At 40.5% G+C, this 26758-nt stretch overlaps 1 protein-coding gene across 2 annotated transcripts in view; it reads right to left on the reverse strand.

Moving 5' to 3' along the window:
* thrab (thyroid hormone receptor alpha b) overlaps positions 1-25644 on the reverse strand; it is a 142440-nt gene extending 116796 nt beyond the window's left edge. Inside the window, exons 1-2 of one of the 2 annotated variants that reach the window (XM_034217971.1) lie at positions 25171-25644; positions 3379-3461 (exon numbers count right to left, since the gene is read on the reverse strand). The gene's annotated coding sequence lies outside the window, so the exon portion shown is untranslated. The remainder of the gene's footprint in view (positions 1-3378; positions 3462-25170) is intronic. The other variant, XM_034217972.1, reaches the window with a different exon arrangement.
* Between the last annotated feature and the right edge of the window lie 1114 nt (positions 25645-26758).

Raw genomic sequence — 26758 nt, forward strand, 5'->3', positions numbered from 1 at the left:
AACACTGTTGACTTACTGATGCCAGTGGTTTGTACTTTTCCACTTGATCCTACTTAACAACCCAGAAAGCTTGGGTTTAATAGAGAAGAACACAACGTCAGAATGAATGAAATTGTGGAGTATTGACAGAAAGCTACAAAAGAGGAACATTTTCAGCGAGCGGAGGAAAAACCACTTCCTTTCATTGAATGAGAGAACTGTCCAAGAAACCGCAGTTTCATAAAACAACCGCCCCCTCTATCTCTACTACGTGGCAACCTAATATAACAGCTTCAGTGTGTTTATGCTACAAAACAATATTAGCATATAGCAGAAAGCACTTGCCGTACAGAACTATACACCACGTCCCAGTTGATTTAAGACGCAGGTAAAGCCACCAATCACAGTATTAACACAACCTCACATAGACAAACTAATTCAAAATGGTATTAGCTTGAGACATTACTCAGTTATTGTTTCCTCTGTTCCTGGAAATGTCATTTAGGAGCATGCTTTGTAATTGTCTTTCTGAATTAATCCCTGGATTAGTAAAAAAAAAAAAAACGATATTCTGTCTCGACATCCGAGAGCCTCAAGGCAAGTTATTAAGTTAGGTTATTGATCACCAAGAATAAATGCTTATTCAAATGCCACTAAAAGAGGGCCGAGAATTAATATAGAGACAGCTTGCGCTCACATCCGTCTGACTGTAATGCTTTCACTTTTAAATGTCACTGTGTCTGTCTTCTGCACAGCATTAACGTTCATAAAGCGTACTTCTTCCGGTTAGTGCCCAGCAGGCAGGGCTCGGATGGCTATTTGAGAAATTCAATTCACCTAAATTGAAATTGGGGTTTAGTGCGGGAGCAGTCCAAAAGCGTGCGCTGGGATTACCCAACCAGGTGGTGAGGCAAACTGTCGGAGAATCAAAGTAATTTGGCCTCTGGCTCCAGCCCACTCCGTTTGCCTGAGCTGCTTTACGCACCCCCCGCTGCTCCCTGGTTGGAGATAAATGTCAGCAGAGCTCAGAGATTATCTTTGTATGAATTCAAATGATTTTAGACTCTGTGTTTGTATTTGCTTGTGTGCATGTGTATGTTTGTACATATTTGTCCGTTTGATGAATGTGTGTGCTTGTTTGTCCAGGTGGGGTGTGTGTGTTTGTCTGTGTGTGTCAGAGCGAGGCAGTGATTCCCCTGATGGGCATGACAGATGGGAAGGGAGTGGCTCAGCTTGTTCTCTTTGCCACCTGAGAAGCAGGGGGGCGGCGTGTGTGTGCCGGTGCAGCGGCCATGCTCACCTCTCATCAGTTTGACAGAAGCCAGACTGACAGAAACCACTTTGTTTTGATTCATGTATTAGCCTCTCAATAGGCCGGCTAATTGCTGATGGGAAGTTGCCCCACACTGCACATCAGAAAAGTGAGTGTACTATAACTGGAGTGAGGTCCTGTTTTGGATTGTGTTGTTTTATGTACAAAACATTCATTTGTAACGTTTGATTACTGTCACTTTGACTACAAATGGCAGCTATATCAGCTAATCAAGTTGTGTTACTACGGAAACATATCTGCACAGAGAAGAGTGTTATGAGTAGTTGCAGATCAACCAATGTGCACACCTCAGAGAATCCCACTTACATGTGGTGCGAACCTGAGCCTCAAACAAGTTGATCTAACTTCCTGTAAGATGTACAAAAACATTTGGGTGACACCAAAAAACAGCCATGCTAAATGTCTAAGAACAACACACCTGCACAGTCATTCTTTATGTATACACTCATGTGTGTAGCCCTAAGTAACATGTTGCCACATGCCAGAATGAAACTCTGCAAGCCAGTGTATACATTAGGCCAAAAACAACAAAGCCCCACTCACTAATATCTAACATTAGAAGTGCTTTTGTGTTTGACATAGGCCAACAAACAACTTGTGTTGATTGTGGTACACAAGTGTCAGGATTTCCCAGTACGTTTTTTATTCATATTTCAATAACTTAGGTTTATCAGCTTCTGAATCCAGACTGTTCACATTTGTAACACGTCCTCATTAAAAGAAGGTAAGCAAAAGTGAGTAGGCTACTCCTTTTCTTTAATGTGTCAGCTGTTATGTCAGTGCATCTGATATATATTTGATCATCATTTCAAATGCCTTTTCATCTCAATTTGAGGTGCAGATTGTTAATATTAATGAGTCAAAAGTGCCACAAAAAACTGCAACTGCCTTCCAAGATAAGAAAAGGTGACTACAGATCTCACTTCAATGCTTGAGTTACATTCAAACACATTTTACTTTTACTGAATTGAGTAAAGTATTGAGAAACCCCACCTTAACAGTTACTGCTGCACATCTGCCTATTCAGCGTGGGGTCTTGAGTCCAGATAAAAGTCATGAAATTGCAACATGAAGAGGATCATAAGTCAGCATAAACACTGCTGTCAAACAGAGGTGTGAGATGTCAATGTGGAACGGCATGCTAGCCTCCAGACTGTGGCCATGCCGGAGAGGAAAAGTGCAAGTTCATCACTGTGCAGGGTAATGTTCTTCAGGAGGAGAGCTGACTGCTGCAGCCTGGGGTCTGTGAACTGTGCAGCGCCACACTGGCCCACAGCCAGCAGATGGAAAGAAAAATTGGCTCCAAAAAATCTGTTGCAGCACCCGGCTAATTCCAGTGTGTCCATTTACTGCCTTGTCAGCCCGAGTGATTCCTTAGATGCAGACATGTTTATCCCTGCTGCACAGAGGTGACGGAGGGCTCAGACAAGACAACATACATATTGTTATTCTAGAGAATATTCAAAGTGGGATGAGTTAAGATTTTCCAAAAGGGTATGTGATTGCAACTCAGAATCACTGGCTATGACAAAATGCAAAGATTGTAAAATGTAAGTTGTAAACTAAGGCTGGCACAATACAACAAACTTGCAGTCTATATATGATCGTGTGATGCTGCTCAGGTGGCAGACAAAGAAACTGGGCTCATACATCTTATCTGTGAAGACGAGGAAAAGCTCTCGGAATGGAGAGCTGAAGCCTTGTGGTTATTGGGTTGGATCATTTTCTAATCTACAGGAAAAAAGCAGGGGATACTGATCAACATGTGAGTGAGCTGAACATATGTGCTGTACAGCTCAGATGTACTATACATACAGGATCTGATATCTGCACCTGTGGTAATGAGACACTGTTCTCCAGCATGGAAAAATAAAACCAGCCCCACCTCCCCTCCAGTCCTTTGACTCTGCGACACGAACAAGGTATCAACGTGACATGCACTCACAGATTCGACTGATGTAGGTTCACAGTTAATGAAGAATGTGCTGAAACAGGAATAGTGTAACTTGGTGGCAAACATGTCAACCTCCAGAGGTGTGCTCAAAGCTTGTGAAAACATGTCTTACCTTGGTGGTCAGTCGTCTTTACTCTGCCGTTGTTTCTTTACATTTCATCCCAGCTTTCATCCAAACGTAGCTCTCAGGGAACTCTGTAATCAGATCAGAGACAATCTGTAATTCCTCGACATCTTTGCCAACAAAAGACAAACATCCAGCGGGCCAAATGCTCTCGGGAGTTAAAAGGCTTACGGATAGATCCTGCTAGCCAAATCCTACAGATAGTCACAGCTCTGCACAAGGAGATCCACATGGCCACTGATGCATGCATGCATGCATGCATGCATGCACTGCCAAGTCAGGGATGACATGGGAGAAAATGTAGAAACCAGAGGAAAATCCTGGAAGGAGGTGCAAGGTTTTCTTGTATATGCAAACCAATGTTAGATTTGCATGTGACCAGCTTACCACTAAAAGGCTTAGTAGTCTAATCCTTTAGCCAAATGAAGTGTCTAACTTAAGGCTGGCCTAAAGGAATCAAAGGGAGTTTATAGTAGGAACCTCACTGGACCTTTAAAAAGGCCAGGAGAGCACAGTACAGGAATTCATTGATGGAAATAGATGTTCTGCTCTTAATGGTACAGGTATTAATCCTCTGGCTACTTTACTGCTACAAGGTCTATTATTATTATTATTGTTTTCTTCAATAAAAGGAAGGCTTCAGGCGTTATTAGCAACCAGCCAGGTTGAACACCTGTACTCGAACCCAAGATGTATTAATGTGAACAATTAGAAGTCACACCTCAATACGCAACTTCAAGGTTAAGATGAGCAATGCACTTGTGAATGTGAGAGGGATCAGAACTGAACAGACTGTTAAGTAGACTGTTCCTGAGGAAGAGCGCACATGCTTGACATACCTGGGCAGAAACCATGACTATTGAAGTCAATTAGATTACATTGCGCATCATATTCAATCATCTCATCCTGAACAGGATCTAAACTGCCTATTTGCATTTGTTTTAAATAAAGCCACTGGCAGAGGCAAATTCAATAAAGCTTCACATCTGTTTTCACACACACAAATATTTGAACACAGTCAAATAAACAGTAACAAACAACACGTACAAACATTTCAATATTCACTCATGCTGATAATGATCAGATCACATCTGACATCACAATCACGAAATAATCTCTTTGTGACTAAATATAATCTCTTCGTGACTAAATATCTAGGTATGTACGGCATTGTGGTGAAGGAAAGAGCACCTATTGGCATAGTTAAAGAAAATATGTTAAAACCACAACTAAATGCTTTCGTCATGTTAAGGCAAGCCTAAAACATTTTTTTGAAAGTGTTTTTCCTTAACCTTCTGTCATTCATGAATTTACTTTGTCTCAGCTCTGATTGAGAAACCATTGAATCAAACACAATAACGTCATCATTATGGTGTGTGTGTTTGGCACACGAGATACATTTTCCCAGGTTGAATTACTATCTGATGACATTCAGCCAAGTAGCACAACGACATTCTCACCTTTCCACCTGACTTGGCAGGCGGCACACACAGCGCCACTCCTATCTTGCATTAAGAAGTTAATACATTATTATTCTTGGATGCACAAAAACGTAGCTGCTTTTTTGGCGGCATTATCAACAGAAGGCACAGACTTGACAGTGTTTCTTTTATATCAGATTTGACTCAACTGTTGCTGTCTCACAAATCACAAGTCGATACAGAGAAGCTGTCCCTAGGTGTAGCCTTTTTTAGGGCAAATAACGTTTAAATATTGAAATACTGCAAATACTGTATATCAAAAGTAACCGCTTAAAGGTGGGGTAGGTAAGTTTCAGAAACCGGCTCGAGATACACTTTTTGTTATATTCCATGGAATGCTCTTAACATCCCGATAGCAATGAATATCTTAAGTGCTTTGACAAAAAATCCATTAAAAAAATGTCATCTGTGGAAGCCGTGGTACTGTAAAAAGTACAACCAATCCGCGTTCATTGTGTGTTGGAGGTACGTTGGAGAAACCAGCTCGAGTGCTAGAATTTGAAAATACACAACCGGAACAAATCTGCCACTTCCTTCCAGAGCCCCCTCCTCCAACACACACGAATGCGCACATGACCAATGAGGGCACGAGATAAGTTTGTGCACAGATGGAAGGCTGACAGGCAGGTAGGCCATCCAGTTACTTTAGCCGGGCCGGCTCAAATGATTGGTTGTGCTTTTTACAGCACCACGGCTTCCACAGATGACATTTTTTTATGGATTTTTTGTCAAAGCATTTAATATATTCATTCAGAGCATTCCATGGAATATAACAAAAAGTGTATCTCGAGCCGGTTTCTCAAACTTACCTACCCCACCTTTAACCATGATCATGTCTAAAAGATATGCTGCCTCACATTTTGGAAGGCAGTGAATGCATCTGATTCTCCGGCTAATCCATATGCTAAGCCAGCTCTCAGCCCCGCGGGGAGAGATAAATAATATGCATCGGCACAGATAAGAGGGCCAGCTGCTTGGAGTCAGGGTTAAACCTGACAGCCCTCAAGCTCATATACAGAATATATTCTGTGTGTTTATATTACCCACAGAGAGAGAGACAAGCTAGTACTGTCCGTAGAGGACGTACGGCAATGCCTCAAAACAGCCAACCATACAACCTTTGTAGGTTGTTTATAGCAGTACTTTAGCCATTTACTTCAGGCAATGCATTTACACGTCAACTTTAGGGTTAAAATCCTGCTACAAAGTTTTCCTGCTGAGCAAAACGTGCAATATTACAACAATCCAATTGAAGAATCACATTGCTTTATGACGTGGGACCCCTTGCGATGCTAACTTTCAGGTCAGCCAAATGAAATACGTCATCACTGCACCACTCTGGGGAGGCTGTGGCGTAGTGGACTAGTACGTTGGTGTTCGGATCAGGGGGTCACAGATTCAAACCCCACTGCAGTCAGCATGTCGTTGTGTCCCTGGGCAACACTTCACCCCAAATTGCTCCTGTGGGGATTGCCCACAGCATTGAGTAAGTAAGTCGCTTTGGATAAAAGCGTCTAACAAGTGACATGTAATTTAATTTAACTCTATTGCAAACCCAATTATTGACCACTGAAAGTCACTGTGACAAGGTGACTTTCAGATAAACAGATGAAACAAACAAAAAAGACTGATGGATACTCGGATAGTCCTTCCACTCTTGTAGCTAATAAAAAGGAGACTGGGATATTTTGTCTACAGCATAACATAATTACACATGAGCTGTAGTCTTGTGACATGCTTTAGTGACACGCAGAAAGCCACAAAGAAGAATGAATATGTGTAGTGCCTTGATGTAAACCATGAACATGACCACATTCTGAACATGAAAAGGGGAAACATGGACCCCTTTTATCCTGGGTATGTAATGGATTACTATGTTCCCCTGTCTATTAGTACGCTGATTGTTTACTGCAAATTGTTTTAAATGGTAAGTTAGTTAAATTAAAAGCTTGACATTTGGGAAGCACACTTATTTGCTTTTGGTCCACTCCTTTATGGAAGAAAAACAACAACATTAGCAATGTGTCTGCGGAGAGACAGTAGAAACTTGCTGGCCTAGCTGCCTTACGACTACAAACAACTACATATACAGAACCTTTTCTGAAAGAATAGCTTGACATTTTTCAAAATAAGTTGATTGCTTTCTTTCCAAGAGATGGATCATACCATTTATATAAATGTAATGTTCATGTGTTGAGTACATATCTAGAGTTAGGACATTGTTAGCTTAGTTTAGCACAAAGACTGGAAGCAAGCAGAACCATCTAAATAAAAAACAGGGAAAATGATAAGAACTGAAGCTTGCAAGTTATTGCATGTTTTTGGTTGTTTAATCCGCATACCTTTTTCTTGCTTAATTGAATATTTTCTTCCATTTTTCATGTATAATAACAACCTCAAACAGAGAGAAGGGATGCCTTGTAATAGATATTGCATTAATTGTAGTAGCGATTTTCTACCTGCAGTTCCTGGGCAGAGAGAGAAACTGAAATGTTAGAATTAAACAAACAACATACAGTAGTACGTTTCATTCAGTAAGCTTTAGGGTACTGGTATGCATATCTTGAACTTTGGACAGACCAAGGCAAACTGCTTTTCCTGGGGAGAGCCTTTATGCTAAGCTAGGAAACCATACCTCCAGCCCTATAATCAACACAAAGAAACTGAAATAATCTTTATCTTTGAATGATTTTCACTTTTAGAAACAAGCAAATCTAGAAAGATTTCAAACTATTCTATTAAAGAGACTTAAGTATTATAGTTTATAAGCTTATAAGCTTATAAACCAAAGTAAGAGAAAGCATTTACAAACCTATACAGGACAGAACAATTGACAGGGGACATAATCATTAGTCCAGCAGCAAACAATAACAATGTCACAAAATGTCCACTTACAAGATGACAAGCCCTAAAGGACAGTCTTAAAAACACAGCACTGACAGAAAATCTTTCCGTAGACTTTTTAAGACAGAGCAGTGACTGAAAAACAGAACAAAGGAATGCTTATTACTAGCATCGTTCAAAACATTCTTGAAAAGAATTCAAGGACAAGATGACCAACATCTGAATTCTCAGCCAACACTTTTTCCCTTTGAAAAGCTCAAATCGAGTTTGTAACACCTCAAGGTTCAAGGCTTTTATTGGTCATACGAACATAGCTACAGTGTAGTTATGACGATGGACAATCTTCGGTCACAGGGACTTCGTTTTACTGCAGAATTTCTTCAACCTGTCATATTAATGTGTGTCTTATTTTCAATCAGTCTTAATAAGAAAAGTTGTCTCATATTCAGGGAGGCCGATGTGGTATTTATATAAGCCTCGTCTGCTCATCATACACTTGACAGTGAGAGACCGCATATTTTCAGTAAATACCTGCTCATTCAATCAAGCCAAGAATAAGATAACTTCACCCTCTATGTTTGCATGCAAAGCTCATTTATACTTAATCAACTATTTTCCTTCTCTCTTACTCCAATGTGTCTAACTTATCGGTATGCCAGTCCTGCTTATCACAATTGTGTAGGCAGACTGGGAAGCTTAATCTCCAAAATAAAAATGATATATCTCTTGTAGGATGACAGCATCTGCAACACTAGAGTGGCAACCGTCCTTAATCGTTTTAGACAAATCTGACGTTTGGGACAGAGCTGTTTGTCCAAGGCTTAGTTTTATAAACAACATCAAGCTCTTCTATTTTACAATGACAAGGGGCCATGTGTTGAGAAATCTGTGCTTTTCAAAGTGTTTTCGTTGTTATCCGTCACACCTTTAGTTCGGTTACAGCATGTTTTTACATGTTTTTCTTGTTTAGCATTTAGTCAAATCATTATAATGTGAGCGCGGAGCACGTGGAATTCTTTAGTGTGTGCGCGTGCAATGTGCACCCCGCCAATATGTTTCTACGTGTCTGCCAGCACAAGAAAGGCTCTTGAGGCCTAGTACATACAGTGGCAATGTCTCAAGATTTAGCAAAATACACTTTTAACATACAGTAACACAAATACTACAAATACACATAAACAATCCGCCGCTATTTGTATACTGTATAGGGGAAACACTGCCCTAGTCTTTAAACAAAGTATCAATTCAAAACAATCCTATGACTTTTTCCCTTATTAAATGATGTTTTTGCTGTGGGGGGGGGGGGGGGGGGGGGGGGGGGCGGCCGCTGGAATGGGTTCTGGCTGCAGTTGTTTCTGAAGGCTGCTGCCATTGCCCACAGTTTGGACTTTCCTATAAAGGGGGGGTTGCAGGTCACTGACCACAAACCACCCCACTGAATCACACCGATGGATTTACTATTAGGCAAATCACCCCGAGTTACTTCAGTGTAAAGTACATGTGTGTTCATCTGTGTGGAGAGAGCTCCTTTCCAAATCAGCGAACATCTCCCCCGACACATTAACATCACTCTGTCAGAGGGGCGCTCTGCGGGGACTCTGCGTTTCCATTTCAGGTGTTCAGCCGGAGCTCCTACGCTGACTGCCTTATAGAGAATAAACTTCATTTCCTTTGTTTTGACTTTGTTTCTATTCCTTTAAATCTCACTCCAAGTATAAACACATGTATTGTTCCTCCACGGCTGTGTGTATAGCTTAAGTTATTTCCACACATGATTAATGCAGTGTGCTTTACTTTTAGAGCAACCTGCTGGTTTCATAGTTTAAAAGCTTAGCTGTTACATGTGGACGGACGGGGTGTGTCTGTGTGCGCACACACAGACACACACACGTAACCGAGCCAATGTGGAGATTGATCGGCTGGACCGTGTCCAAATTAAAGCCCGTCCTCTGCAGACATGCCAAGCATAATAACTCTCCTCTCTTTGCACTTTTTCTTGGCCAGGGAAAATGGGGGGGAGAAAAATAACAAATGCACAAGTAAAAAGTAAGAAACAGCAAAAGAAAAAGAGGTGCAATTGGATAATGTCTTGACACCCATCGCAGCAAAAGCACTGCCTGGCTCTCAGATGTCGGACCCATTTTCTGCTCTCGCTCTCTCCCTCTTCTCCTTTCTCTTTAATTTATTTCCTTCCTTCCTCTAATCTACAGTAAAGGAGCTCTCCAGCTCAGATTCATTGGAGCTGCTGTGAGCTTTGGATTTCTATGAAATGCTGTGCCTGAAACCAATACACAAATACTAACATGCCCATCCTCATCTACAGTTCAGAACGGCAATAACTGGAGAGCTGAGCGCGCTGTGCCTCAACAGTAACGATTTAAGATTCTCTGTGTGTGTGTGTGTGTGTGTGTGTGTGTGTGTGTGTGTGTGTGTGTGTGTGGCAGACACATGTTCTCTATGGGTACAGCAGTATGCATAAAGAGAGGCCTAACAGAGACAGTTCAATAATCAATTATTCACTCACTGGAAATACACTGGTGCTCATTTCTAATAATAAAATCAGTTCACAGCTGTAGATGCTAAGACAAAAAAATATCTGCACATATATTTATTAAAGATTTTCAATTGAGACATATTTAGCCATGATGATAGGGCAAACTTATGTGTAATGACCATTGCAATAATGAGGGCAAATTTCCCCCTGGTACATGTTAAACATGTTCACATGATATGGTAATCTATGGCTTTCTGAATTGAGCACATGGTGCACAGCAAAATGTTAATTTGATCATTTCTCAATGTTTTTGAGCAGCACAAAACTGCATTCCATTGCATCCATTGTTTCAGGGTTGTGGCCAACTACAATGCATACATTTAATATAAACCTTTAATTTATTTATGTCCTGTAAGCTTTGGCTGTTTTACTAGGACTTCTTGAGAATGCTTCACAATAAAAGCCACCTCTTGTGATGCTAGTTGGACGCTTTTTGTTGTGAAGCAGCAGTAGGAAATTGTTTCAGTTTAGATCAGCAGTAACTTAATGCGGTCTCAGTGTGGTTGATCTAATGAGATGCACATTACAGTAATGCTGGGTTACATGCGGAATGGCGCCATGAACAATGAGTGCTGTTACTTGGGGTGTGAACTCTACCAATATTATGAACATTGAATGCCAATTGCTGAATAAATGTGAAAATCAAATTAGGGTTGAATTACATAAAAAATGTAAGGATTATAAATGTAGAAGCATGCGGGATTAGTTAGTTGCTGTTTGCAAAACACACCATCTAAAGGTTTTTCCCTCCTCTCCAGAAAAAGAGAGCAGCTGTGGTCAAACTAAGCTACAGGGTAAATGGATGGAGGTAAGGGTAAAGCGTAAAGCCAGTGAATTAAGGGATAAAACCCTTATTTTGATATCCCTTCACAGCAGTAACTTTCTAAAGCACAAATCAAAACACCTACAACTCCAAAACGACCTTTGTGGGAAAGCGCTAATTTACTAAATCTGTGTGAATGCAGCCAGTGCATGCTTCATCCTGTGCACTGACATCTCTGCTATATGTGCGGCTCACCCCCACCCTCGGTCAAACAGACACACAGACCGGCAGCTCTCTTTAGATCCATGACACAGACGGAGGAGTTTATGTTAACCCGGGGGTAACACCTTTTTTTACCCGACCTCACCTGCTGTTGCCCATAGACGAGATGTAAAAAGGGTGAACTTTTATCATACAGAATGACATACCAAAGGAAACTAATGGCCAACTGGAAGCTTGGAAATCATTGTAAAATCTCAATGTATGCTAAGAGTAATGATTTAAAAGGAAAATGTGTGTATTTAAAGAAAGTAATCCATGTGGGTTAATGACATTAATCTACGTGCACAGGCTGGTTTTACAATAGCAGAGCAGACATGCTCAAGTGACAATCTGTGGAAAACCAAGGGGAAGGACTCCGGCAGGCACAGGGTCGCGGGGGGCCAAGGGTCGGCTTCGCGTCAGCTAATCCCAGTGTCAGATAAGGCTCTGCCCAACACACTCGTAACAGTAACACACATATATAGGAACAACAAGGGGAAGCATTGGACTGTAAAGGATGTACTTTCACATGACAGCCACACACACAAACAGGCCCACACAGAATACATTAACTCACAGTCAAAACCCTGATCCGTCTCTCTTTATTCTAGTTCCTCGCTTCTAATTTGTTTATTACCTCCCTCTCTCTCTCCCACACACAGACACAAATAGAAGGTCGGCATGGTCAGTGCTGCCTGGCTTGGCACAGAGGAGGACTGCAGATGTGAAAGTAAGGAGACCAGCTGGAGCCCGTCCAACCAGGACACGTCTTCAGGCACACAAGCAGCTTTTGGAGCCTCTCTCAGAGGTCGGCGACTATACTGACCCTGGGACGGCATCCAGCTAAATCTACTATGATTGCTCCGTAGGCAAATTCATTATTTTGACTGTTCCTTTTCACACCTATGTAAAATGGTGTCTAACAAAGGGTTTGTTTTATGGTCTTTTGAGGCTGTCATCTGTTGCTATTGTCAACAGGATACATTCCCTTTCTGCCAGGTTCTCTATAGCTCTCACAGGCTTTCTTAATGCAGCCAGAATCATACTTAGGAAGTGGAACAATACATTTAGCAAATGTTCAGCCTGACAAGAGCTAATGTTAGCCAAGCTAAAAGATTCTGAGTGAAAATTCACTGAAATGTGGGGTAGCTTTGTCAGCTTTATTAATGATTCGGATCAGTACATAGTATTATGTAATAGAAAGCCTTAATGAAAGTCATGTGGGGTGCTGTGTGTTGATGTACTGTTTGCTTTCAGTTTTGTTTTCTGTCTGTATTTATGTACTTTGTTACCGGCAGACGACCACATGGAAAATATGTTTTATACTATAATGTTGCAGGATGTAAGTAAAATATATTTTAAATCACAACATTAGCAGTAAAATCATGTCTATGTTGTATGTTGTACACATGTCAAAGTGAAAATTATATTTTGTTGTTGCTGTTGTAATGATGACAAACTTGACCAACAATTGTTTTGACAAAGGAAGTTGTTGCAGTTAGACAGAACTGTTGGCAGCTACAGTACTACTCTCTTCAGTGACATCTCGCCTTGAAAAACGTCGAACAGTTGTCGGGTTCAGCATTAAACGCTCACTCCAGACAGTTAAGACAGAGCTGTACAAACATAGATTAAGCTGGGTGAAAAATGAACTGGAAGTGCCTTTGTGTATATACATACAGTATTGTGCAAACACAGAGCACCTAATGCAACATGTGTTTTTCCACAAGCTAGTGATCTGTGCCAGCCTGAGGGATAACATAGAATAGCCACCTGCGTGTGTCCGTGAACATGAATGTCTGTGATGCCGCTGGTGTGAAAGTGTTTGTAAATGCATGCTTGTATTATTGGCGATTGTGTAGAGCTTCCATGCAACTTCCCTGAACTTTTGGGTCCAAAGTTGCAGCGGTGCCGTAGTGTCTGCGAATCACAGAGTGATTGCCTCACACTTTGCCTATTGAGTTTCCTGCCATCTGGGCCAGCTATGTTGGAGGAAAACACGAGCTTGTCCTCTACACTGAACACATGGCAACACTGCAGAGATACAGTGCTCACACAGGCAGCCCAGCACAAACTCCCACACACATACATTAGGATGAACACATCACACAGCTAGTGCCAGTGTTTAAAAGAAGGGTAAGTAACTTCCAACACCAGTAAAAAAAACGGGATCAATTTTAACCACGCTGCTGCCTGCCAACGCTTTTTGATAGGCTGCAGTTGAGAAAACTAAAAGGAAGAATGTGAACGCCTGCCCAGATCAGCAAGTATCTGGATACTTTCTCACAAACACAAACGCGTACACAGACAGCCTCAGGGGCACTTGGCATTAAGTTGGCATTCTTGACCTCCCAGTGTGTGGTTCTGCTTCCCCTGACACACTAGCAGGTAGAGATGAAACACACATCCTGGCTCAGGTAAACTGCAGCGAATCCCAGGATAATGATGCATTCCAATTTTACAACAGTATCTAGGTTGTGTGTAGGAGCAGGGACTTCTTGTTAATGATTGTTTACATGCCTCGCATTGCTCCCAATGCAGACATGTTTCTGAGGGCTAACTTGTTTCAGAGTGCTTATTAGCAGCGTTATGTCCTTATGCAGCAGCGTCCTTGATGAAGATTTCATTATGTTAGATGTGTTTTTAAGGGCAGACTGCCAGCACATATTTTGTTTGATTATTTGCTAAGCTGAGCAAATGTCTCATTCAACAATTCAGTGCACACCATTTAAGTGAATCATAGCCTCAATACACTCAAATATCACTCCAAGTAAGACTTTTACGATGCCTTGTAAGAAAAGAATAACCATTTAACATTTGTAAATTAATTACATGATTTATTTTTCAACAATCCTTTATAAAACCCTAAATAATTTAGTATTTAAATTAACATGGCTGCATAGCATTTTGCTAATAACCATGTTTGAAAGGTTGGCAGCGAGCAAGTAAAGCCTGCAGCGTGGCTTTGGATTCAAAAAGGTCCAGCTTCTTAGCGTCATCAGGGAGGTGAACCATACTCTAAAGTGCTGCTGGTGATGGTGTTGTTGCTGCATCTGACAAGAGCCGACCATTAAGCCTCAAGGACAGCGCTTGCATTACGCTGAAAGCCTAATCTTTATCACAATGATCATCCCTAATTAAACAGTTTTTGAGATCATCCATTAATCACCTTTCATAAAACACAGATTACGCAGTCTGAAATACAAGAGAACAAGTGGGCGTAACCATGCAGGAACTTGAGATGATAACAAAGACAAGGGGACAAATGATGGCAGCTTCTGGCATCGATGGTGTCATCCAGACGTTAAAAAGGTGACCTCACTTTCCTGTATTTCCTGTTGACAAAATGCCCCTCTTTTGCCTACAATATTTGATCGCACCGAGAATGCCAAACTCTCAGTGCAAGTAACCACACACTGTGCTGTGTGTATGTGTGAACGTCAGAGAAAACTCTGACGTTCACACATACACACAGCAAAGGACAGTGTGTGGTTACTTGCACTGAACTGGCTCAACAAGTGTCCACTCAAAATAATCAGTGAAAGGAAAGTCGAGCCTCAGAAAGGTTTGGATATGATGTCAGACACAGAAAAGTTTCCTCGAACAGAAAAAGTGCTAGGTGGGCAATAACAGAGCGGCCCAGTGGAGAGTCAGTCACTGTCAGTCACACTTCAAAGAAACCCACTAAACTCTGAAGTGATCTTTCACCTCACAGACAGTCATAACATAAACCCAAGTCTAATACTCAAGCAAGGGGAATATTTCACACACATAATACAGACGTGTTATCCCAGTCAGACGAGGTTGCGAATCGACCACTGTGAAAACCAGACATGTGACCCAAATCTAGAACATTCTTCCAAGGAGGAAGCAGTGCTGTATTTAATAAGAGAGCTGAGGAATAACTGCTAGCAAGAAGTGACCTGCCATAACATTGACATTAAAAACCTTCAAGGCAAACGGCTTAACTTAATGAAAACTTTTTTTCCAATACCTAATAATATAAAAAGGATTACCAGACTCAACTATATCTGATTATCTCAAGGTATTCTTATACTATTCTTGTTATAGATATTGTTATGCTAAGATCTATTTCTGATAATTCATTTGATATATCGTTTTTTAAGAATATTGAGTCACCTAAGCAATGTTGCGATTAGGAGGGTGTCAAACCATAGAGTCTATGTAAATATGTTAGCAAGCTAGCCAGCAAGTTGAAAAAGTTGATTAAAGCTCATTGATAAATTAAAGTTGGAACTAATGGGTTAACAGTTGAAATAGCTGAAATTGTGGAATAGCAGTAGAAATAGCGTAAACTAATAATACACAGTTGCATTAATTAGCTAAATCCAATAGATACACTTTTGAAATAGTAAGCTTAAACCAATGGATAGAAAGTTGACATAGTACTCAATTCTGATCAATTCCGGTAAATTAAGGTATTCCATGGTCTTATTACCTTAGGCGCTGTCATGAATAATAGACTGTTGCTATGAACGGAGTTTAATCTTTCGAAAACAAAATCAGACTGTTTTGGCAGAAGGAATAAAATAATTTTCCGATCATTAAATTGATTATCAAATAATCTGTTGCTCTCCCTGAGGTTTCTCCCATTTTTTCCCCTTTAAACTGTGGGTTTTCTCTGGAAGTTTTTCCTTGTACGATGTGAGGGTCTAAGGATAGAGGGTGTCGTTTTTCTCATACTGAACAATCTGTGCTGTTGTATTGGCTGTAAAGTGTCTCTACTGTAGGCTATTTTTATTATATGTACAGCACTTTGGCTCGACCAAAAATCGTTTATAAATGTGCTATATAAATAAAACTTGATTTGAAATAAAATATTTCTCAAAATATTTTTTTGTATAGCAGTGAGAAGCAGTTAAATAAGGAAGACATCGTACAGTAGGGCTGCACGATATATCATGTCGTGGCGATAATCGCGTTATGCGCATGCATAACATCGCATAACATTGCAAGACGTGCAATTAAAAAAAAAAAAAAACGATATTAAGTAGGCAAATTAACTGAAACATGTTACAATTATTTTTGCTGCTTGCTACAAAAGGAAAACTCGCGCGGGCTCTCATGTCAGGGGTACTTGAGTGAGAGACATGCAGGCTTTGCATGCACAGCAAACCACCAATCACAACCATTCTTGATCAGATCACAGCAGCATAACCGAGCTAGCTCAGCTTGTTGCTCTGATAACTTAAGATCCAGAAGTCCGTGACTAAAATCCTTCATCCGGTTAAATATTGTTAAAGTACGACGGAGTATTAGGGCCACACTTAGAAAAAAAAAAACAGAGATTTCGAGAATAAAGTCGTAATAATACGAGAATAAAGTCGTAGTTACGAGAATAAAGTCGTAATATTACGAGAATAAAGTCGTAATGTTACGATAATAAAGTAATAATTACGAGATTAAAGTCGTAGTTTCATAAGTGACTTGAGAAGTGGACTTGGAGGAGATTGTCTCCTTTCTGCAGGAGGAAATGCCTGCTTCTGGCCGACTACATTACATTACATTACATTTAGCTGACGCTTTTATCCAAAGCGACTTACAGTAAGTGCATTCGACCAATAAGATACAAACTTGTAGAAAACAGAATCATATAAGTACATCAGCTTTCATAGAGCCAAAACATTTCAAGTGCTACTCAACTGGCTTTAGATAAGCCAGTCCTTTGTTAGTATATAAGTGCTTTGTTAGCAATTCTTTGTTAGTAATTCTATCGCTCGAAGTGGAGTCGAAAAGTGATGAGTTTTCAGTCTGCGCCGGAAGATGTGTAAGCTTTCTGCTGTCCTGATTTCAATGGGGAGCTCATTCCGATTCCACTACAAGGCTATCGTTCGACTCCTTCCGGATACAAAGCCTTGATTACAAGTCTCATCGTTTCTTGTGAAACAACAAATCCCCTTTGAACAGCTCGTAGATGTAACCAACGATAGCCTTGTAGTCGGCCAGAACCAGCATCATCCTGCAGAAAGGAGACAATCTCCTCCAAGTCCGTTTGGTTCTTTCTTCGAAATAATAGACATAGTTTCTTGCACAACCTTTCAAAGTTCTAATACTTATGATAATCTGATGCTGATGTGCCAAAAGATTAAGTATTTTGTTATTTGAGAAACCTAAACTAAAGTACTGCTTCACAAGATGCTGCACATTCCTCATTTTATTGCAGGACGCTGCTGTTGTCTCCTTCTCAAGTCATTTATGAAACTACGACTTTAATCTCGTAATTATGACTTTATTCTCGTAACATTACGACTTTATTCTCGTAATATTACGACTTTATTCTCGTAACTATGACTTTATTCTCGTATTATTATGACTTTATTCTCGAAATCTCTCTGGGTTTTTTTTCTAAGTGAGGCCCTAATACTCCGTCGTATTAAAGAAATAGCAATTGTATAGCATTAAAGTTCAAGAAAAAATCGTTTGCGGACAAAAAAAACTGTCTTTTCTTCAATTCCTGTATTTTTTCATATCGCAATATATATCGCAGGGGAAGAAAATATCGCAATGTCAGTTTTTTCCAATATCGTGCAGCCCTATCGTACAGCCAGAAATTAACATAACAGGTGTGTTTCTCCATAAAGACCAGTTAAGTTAAAGACCCCTTATTTAGTTAGCTAACAAATATACCATTGTAAATAAATTGGGAAGTGGTTTTGAAGGAGTTGTTCTTGAGTTGATCTAACAGGGCTGTTGGAGTTAACCAGAGGTCTTTATTTTGGTCTTGTAATTGTGTAGCCATATTTCCTAGCAGAAGTACTGTGCATAGCATGTGTGGTGGTATTAAACCCAATAATGAATAGATAATAATAATGAAAAAGAATACAATGATCAAGAGGGGGAGTTTTGTCGAAGCTTGCCAAACCATCAGGCACTGGAACAAGTCCATCCAGATTTCCTCAGGCATGACAGATTACAAAAACTGGGAGCAATACATCTCCAGCCTTTCTTCTGCATAGCGAACCAGCTCATTATTCAGGGGTATTCAAGTGGAATTCTAGCAGTGGAGGTTTTGTTAGAGGATGTTAAGATCTTCTTAAACTCTGTTTACCAAGTCAAATCAATCCCGTTTAAGTATTTTTTGCTACAGCAGAAAGGAAAGAGGCCTTGAAATCACTGTGATTGGACATTTAAAAAGGGTCATTCTAGGCTAAAGATTTGATTGATTTGATCGGTTGATCGGCTGAATATTTAGGGGGTTTAGATTGTTTGGAGAAAAAATACCAATTTGAAAGAGGACAAGGCTCTTAGAAATTCTTAGGGCAAGTTTTTAACATCTAATCAATTATTGAGGTGAAGAATCTACAGGTTATTGACAATGAAATAGTCATTGGTTAGTGTCCTACTGTCTGGTGAATATACATGTGCAAATAGACAATTAAATAGATGTATATCATGTATTGTACATATGGCCTGCACAGGTTTATAAAGCATACACCAAATATTGCAATACTGAATCTACTGAAAGAAAACATTTATCAATTATTTGGAAATCTTAAAAAATATCACATCTATTTCTAATGCTCACATACAAACTAACTCATAATCACACTTTAATTCCTCCTGGGAACCCTGATTATAAAATGATTATCTTCTGCCCCAGGGGCACAGATATTGAAATTGTTATTGCTAGTTTAATTTAAATCCACATGAAGGGAATCCCTCAGTACACCCTGTCGCCTCTGTGTTTATGACATAGTAGAAAAAAGTAGCCATAGCCGTCTTGGGAACTAGTTGTTTAATATGTCTGCAAATGGTTAATGACTTAATTTCTATTCTCCACCGCTTAAATTGAGGCAGCTCTCACAGAGAAGAGAGAGAGTGAGAGCTGCTCAGTGCCAGCAAATGTCGGATGTCCTCGTAAAGTGCTCCGCTTCACCCTGGCAAAGATAAACCTCACAGGCCTGGTTGCCAAGTATTCCCGTTGATGAAAAGCCAGTTTTGAGTGGCCCCAGTTGTACCCGGCAGAGCCAAGCTGACTGGTGTTATTAGGAGAGAAGTGTGGCTGGGTTAAACAGCCTCGACACTTTCTCTGGCTAATGAAGGCTATTTTATAAATTGCTGGGGGGATGTTTTAAAATTGAATTTTCTAAAAAGTACAATGTTTTCCCTGGTTATTTATGCTTTTGTTCAAATGTATATTGAACAAAAAAATATTTCTAAATGTGAATAAATACATTCCTGTTGTCATTGTTTGTACGACGCTTTGGCAATGCAGCATGTCATTATGGGTCTTGCCAATAAAGCTATTTGAAGTTGACAGAGAACAGCAGTGAGGAATATAAAAGACAAAGGGTAACCATCTGCGTTGAAACCACTGCTCAACTGACACAGAAAAGATAAACAACTCAAGAATAAAGTGAAACCTAAACTTGTTGGAGAACACAAAAGGGAGGGGGCAAGAAAACCACAACAGTGAGAAACAAGCCACGTGGAGCATGCTGGCTGACATCTGATGGGTTTGTGTGAGGGGGGGGATGGGGTGCTAAAGTATCTCGTGGACAGCAGGACCTCCAGTGGTCTGTGTGACGACCGGTGCAGAGTGCACTGATAATCTCTTGTTGTGTTCACCATGACAGCGTGCTTATCAGCGGTGGAGCTTCACAGGCCCCCGAACGCAACACAAACCCACCACGACACCGCACTGAAAGGTTAGCCTCATTCTTCTGGGATAATGAGGTTTGAATTGCCAGTGAGGACACACTCATTACTCTGCGTGCCAGATATTACAGCAGGAAACAGCATGGGATTTCCTTTATGGCAGACAGGAGGGAGGGAAGATACACAATTCTTCTTGTTACTACTTTTATACTGTATATACTGTTAGCTGACCTCGCCTACTTTTTGAAGAATGTGATAACTTCACCTCAATAGATTTCATATGATTGGGCATGTGGTGAACCTCTCCTTTGTGTTACAGCTGAAACAAGGAGACGATTCCTTGACAGATCATATTTAAATATTGTATAGATTGAGTGCAAACATTTGCTATCCAGCTCCTCAATGTGTTCTTTTAGCGTTATAAACAAGTGTATTTGGGTTGACTAAACAAAAGCTCTTTGATAAACACGGCTTTGTGCATTAATGCAGTATGTTGATAAACAAGCTATACTCTGCACCGCCAGAAAATCTATTAGACGAGTTCCAGGGCAGAAACCTGTGATCATCAGATGACTGTCTGCGGTTTGTTGCATTCACCCTGGCTGACTAGATCCTATGAAACAACGTTCACCTCTTCATCATATGGGTGCTGTAATCGAATTAATCATAGGCCAAAACACAGACAATGCAGTGAGAGCCTTGGGGCCCAGCTTCAACTGAGGTCAAGCAGAAGGTAAGGGCAAGACAATAACAGGCATGTTATTCCAGGATGTGTATACATGGAAGAGAAGACAACATTGAACACATGTGATGCTAACCTCTGCTTATAAGCTACAAATAGATCACCTTAACCTACTCTGGGTGATTTTTACTGTCAATAATTCATTTGTTCATTTTCTTGGTTAATAGATTAGTTGTATGGTCTCTGAAAACGAAATGGTTTCTGAAAACGATGAGAAAGTTTCCCAAAGTCCAAGATGAAAGTTGACAACTAATCAATAACCTGGACTGAGGTTCAAAATGTTCAGAAATACCAGAAACATAAAGCAGGGTAGCAATATATGTGAAACAATGTAGCTGCTCCCTCATGACATGTTGAGGACATTCCATACTGTGATGCATAATTGGCAAATTGTTCGTTTAATAAAACAAACATCTCCATTTTAACTTCCACTATCATCCTGAGACAAAGAACATAAGGAAATGGGAAGCAAATCCTAGGATCACCCTACATACACCAGACTGAGGCTGAAGTCGAATAGTCCATTTAGCTTAGGAACCTTCCTAACGGAGTGAAATGACCCGGAAGTCCCTCACTGGCAGCCATGATAAGTGCCGTTCGAATTCTCTAGAATGATAGGAAAGGAGGTTTCAAACTTCCTTTATAACCTCCTTTAGCTTAGGAACCACTGGACCTCCCTAACCGAAAGGAGAGGAGAAAATGCTGCCCCACAATGCATTGCAGCCGCGGCATTTGCCGTCACACAACAGTCGGCCGTTCACGGAAACAACCGATTATGACGGAGAAATTAAATCATGAAAGTTACGGTGCTTATTAAGCATTTTAAAACGTATGTGGTAAGTTGCCAAAGTGCTTTGTTTAGAACGTTCATCGGTATTATAATCAAAAAGAGAAATATGAACGTTAGTTTTTAATGAAATTATCAAATAAAGTCAACATTTCACTGAGCTGTGTGGGGTTTGTTCAACTTTTAAAAGATGTTTGAATGGTGATATACACAGTGATAGATGTTAAGGACTAACGTTTATAATAAATACATCTGTATTGAGTTTAACATATTTTCATAGTTCATACAATCATACGTATTGGGATAATTTGTATTAATGTGTACCGGAGGGAGAGGGTGAGAGCATAAGTTTCACTTTCCTTTTTTATTTCAATTCCACTTTGGTCATGAAGAATAAGTTTCTCTGTTGTCCACGTTCATAAAGCAAAGCAACAGCATCAGAGCACGGTGCAGAGTCTCTAGATGAGTTTACAGTAGTCCCTCGTTCTTATTAAACATCCTGGCTCCAAGATGGTGGAATGAGCTCCCCATTGACATCAGGACAGCTGATAGCTTGCACATCTTCCGGCGAAAACTGAAAACTCATCTCTTTCGACTCCACTTCGAGCGATAGATTTATTAACAAAGCACTTATATACTAATAAAGGACTGGCTTATCTAAAGCCAGTTGAGTAGCACTTGAAATGTTTGGTTCTATGAAAGCTGATGTACTTATATGATTCTGTTTTCTTCAAGGTTGTGTCTTCCTGGTCGAATGTACTTATTGTAAGTCGCTTTGGATAAAAGCGTCAGCTAAATTAAATGTAATGTAAATCCATGTTGTAGTCCGCTGTATAGTGCAGTTGGATTCTCTAAAGTACCGCAGTCTCTTCTCCTAAGTCCTTTTGAATTCTCCTATCCACTATCCCTTAACCCCGTGACGTTTCACTCAGAGGTCAAGGAATAGACGATAGGGTTAGACGTTAGGAGCTGATTTTTGGATTATCCGACCGCAACCTCAGTTCAGAAATAGCTCTTGACATATTGGCCTACCCAGCATGCCATCTGCCTCACTAGACAGCTCTGACATCATTATACATTATGATACAGACCAGCACATCAGCTGCACACAGCCAAGGTTATATAAGTGAACGCTCTATGTTTCTAAGCATTAGGCCCCACCGTGGGGAATAGGAGGGGATGCGAGTAGAGAGAGAAGGGGTGGAGGGGGGGGGGGGGGGGGGGGGTTTAAGGAGAAGGAAAGGAGTGATGAGGCCAGGAAAAAAGAGAGACAGAAACAGGGTCACAAAAAGAGAGGCCCACTGGGGTTCTTGCTGCTGGGAGAGACTGAAGAAGGTCACCTCTGGCCCCCCGAAGGAGCTCCAGCCAACAGGAAAAAAAGAAAAAGAAAAGAGCGGAGTAAGAGGAGAACGGGTCACATGGGGCTACACCCATCCACCTACTGTGTTCTCTCATGTACAACACCGTTACATCACTCAGTATTGCCTATGTACTTCCCTTTAATGCATGGAAAATAACTATTAACATTAAAGGGAAAAAATAAAGTTCTAGTGTGTGAGAAATCATTGCATAAGTGTTTTCTACGAGTATGTCTGTTTACATAGGTTCTGCACTCTCTGTAGCCAACGCTTGGTCTATTTAAAATCCTATCTGTAGAGACAATGTTTATACTTGACTACTGGATTTGACCAGGGCTAATAATCAACCCAGGGAAAGCACACTGCGATTTAAACAGATGGCTAATGATTAATGAACTGTGAGCATCTGGGTCCGTGCCAGCTGATCTAACATACATTTACTTTGTTTTAGTCCCGTTCTGTATAGAATCCTGACACTCTATAGGGCTTTGGCACGACCTACATTAACATAATAATGACAGAAACCGTATTTAGAAGTAAAGATGTATTCAATCTCCCAGACACCTTGAGAACTTTTAGAGGAATAAATAAGCCTATATCCTACTTTAAAACCAGCATAACTTCCTTTGTTCTTTCTACTTTCCATAAGATGACGTAAAAAGGGAGGTTATTTTGGGCCTAAATTCATCCTGTAAAACGAGACTGCAACCTTTTTCTGAGGACATCTCAAGTCTAATGATTTAAACATCTAAGAGTCAAAACTGTTTTTTTTGCATTGGTTACCATGTTGATGGGAAAATCCATACACTGCCTTTTAAATAAGCCTCAGAGGAAATGCTTCTGTTGCCAGCTTGATGGATTCAACTGAGAGAGCATACAGCTTAGACTGTCACTTTCTATCAGCACAGAGCAAGATATACTGTGAAAATAAATGTGACTGAGAAGGGACACCCTGAAAAAGGCTTCTGGGCAGAGTGGTCACATAGAGTGATTTAATTATTACAGCACTGTAATGTAGTGATGAGGGACTTCACACACACAAACAGCTGCAAACTCACTAAGGAAACTGTCACCATTATATTCATGATCTGCTGCGCTGAGATTATTTCTCTGGGGATTTGGTCTGAGTGAATGATTAAGTGTCAGTGCTGTCTGTCAGCAGCCAGTGAGGGCTACGGGACATCACATCAGGCTGTATTATTAAAGTGTTTTTGGCCACATTAAGCATTTAGTCTTGTTATAATCAGTGCAGTCATGTCGAGACAAATTCCAGGGCAATGCCTTCGTTTCAGAAAGTACACCCTATTGTATTACGTTTTACAGTATTTAAGGGCATGTTTATCTAAAAACACACACATGCAATTGTACAATTGAGTCGGAGCGTCTGTGGTAATTAATACCCGACCCAGACAGTTTTAATGCAGTGCACATTGAGCCTCGCTAGAACACTGTGTTCTGATATTTGCAATGTGTGATACATTTCAACTGATAGGCTCAGACAGTGATTATCTGGGATGCACTGGAGATTTGTCTACAACAGATAGTACACGGTATATGATGGTACACTAATTACTACTCAAAATACCAGACTAGTGTCATGCAGACCATTATACACAATGATAAACTATATTTTAGAGATGCATGGCAAAAAGATAAATGTTAATAACACTATTTTCAAACTGGGTTTGGTTTAGAAAGCTTTATGCCAGCCCAAAAACATTTACAAATGCAATGTTCCCTTTCATTACAGCCTTATATTAGATACTTCATTGAAATCAATAGTAAAATGAACACTAGAATGATGCAATGTTCTTACAATAACAGTGCAAGTAGGCTATGCATTTAACACCTCACTTCAACACCTGAAGGAGAAAATGAGGACAACAGAATTAGGGTCAAGAAACAGAGCTGAGAGGCTTCCTATAGATCATTTCCTATACATTATGGGTGTATCATAGCTGGTGGTCTTTATCGATCAGTCTGACTCCCTCCGTTTGTGTGTGCACGTGTGCATGCGTGATTGGACCATGCGCGCGCCAGAGTGCAGCAGGCATAAATCCAAGTTCGGGCCTGTGTGCAGCACATAGTACCACAAGCATAAACACTTAAAGGAAAAGGGCAGCATGACCGCTGTACATGTGTACCCGGCAGTGTTGCCTTGTAAATTGACAAACTAAGCAGAAAGGAAACGTCAACAATAGTTGCGGAATGGCTGCAGACCAACAATTAGACCCAGCCTACTGTACTGTCCACCGTGTGTACCTTGGCTGCTGTCAAACCAGCCCCGGCTACTGATGCTAGCAACGCCAAACACACTGCAAACACCACGCTATGGCCATCGGGAGGGTTTAAAGCATCATAGCGACCTTACCGTCGGTTACCCCCACGCGGTCTGGACAACCAGTTCGGGTTGGATATTGGGGGCATTAGGCGGAAATGAAGCGGGAGAAAGTCAGAGGGGCTCCTCCGGTTTGTGCATTACAAGTGTAGCGGCAGCGCAGAGCGGCTACACGTCTCCCCTCACTCCGAAGCCCGGTCCTCAGCTAAGCTGCTACGCCTCGTAGTGCCAGAAGTATCCCCCTCCTCACACAGGTCCGTGTCTTCCTTCCGACAAAGCTTTTGCATGAAAATTTGTAGTTTGTTCCCCCCTTTTTCTGGTGGCCTTTCAGTAGCGTTTGGATGGGCTGCAGCGACAGGAGGGAAAGAGCACAAAAAAAAGAAATACTACATGGTCGCTCCTCCCTCTGCTTATGTACTGTACAGTAAGGGGAGCTCTGCTGGGGTTACCACTTATTAAAACTATCTACCGCTCTCTACAGGACCACCACTGTAAAACACAAACTTGTAGCCTGCACACAAACACATGTCGGGACGGTGAGATAGAGAAATGTTGAACATCTCCCTGCCTTGGGTCGCCTTTGCTTTCCTTATTTATTACTCCATCATGAACGAGCCGAAGCCCCCTCCCTCCTCCTTCTCCCTGTAAGAAGGTGAGATCAGTCCATCTTGGAGGTAGACATTATAGCTCTGATGAAAGGACACGACTGGGCTGTTAAATCAATACAAAGGCGTTTATCAGAGAACTATCTAAATAATCTAAATAACTCAATTATCAAGACACTTTATCAGGAATATGATCAACAATTTGGATTATTGATTCATCATGCAAGTCATGTATCAAGCATACACGCCATTCTCAGGATTCAGGTCAAATGTAAAACATTCACTGTTTTATATAAATGCTATTTGTGAAAAAAACTGAGTTTTGAACTAATGGTCGGCCATAGGAAATATGATTGAACTTGTGATTGTATTCAATACACATTTTCAGGTAAATTACTTTCTATTAATTAAATGTTTGTCTTTAAAATGTCCACATGACGTTTTTGGATTCTTTATTTATTTCAGTTAACGGTTCAAAAAGCAAAAATATATTTCCAAAGAAAAATAGAAGCTAAAAAATGCCTCAAATGAAAATGTTGACAACTTTTGGATAGTTGACCAATCGTTACAGCAGTTTTTTTTGAAGACATGAAAAGACTGCAGACAAAACAATTAGTTAAAAAAATGTCAATCACTCAGTGAAAATAATCAATACTATTGACCTTGTAAGCAATATTTGCAATGCAGTGATTGTTATCACAAACAACAAGCAGAGGGGATCAGGGCTAAATTAGCTTTTTTGCAATAATCCCTGGATTGCTTTTCATGATTGCAATTATTTAATTGCTACCAACACATATATGGCTGTACAGTCCAATAGACTAGGATAGAGTGAAGGAAAGACAGAATATAATGCACTCCATTTATTTTGATTAAAATAACAGCTGGACAAACAGAATCTATAAAATTACCATAACTACTTCATATCGGCCGTAGGCTGACAAAGGCATCCTGGGAGCCTGAAGTATCCTGATGCCAATGCAGCCAAAGAGTCTCTTAACATATGGTAGTGTGGA

The sequence above is a fragment of the Gymnodraco acuticeps genome, unplaced genomic scaffold, assembly GCF_902827175.1.
Source record: "Gymnodraco acuticeps unplaced genomic scaffold, fGymAcu1.1, whole genome shotgun sequence".
Lineage (NCBI taxonomy): Eukaryota > Metazoa > Chordata > Actinopteri > Perciformes > Bathydraconidae > Gymnodraco > Gymnodraco acuticeps.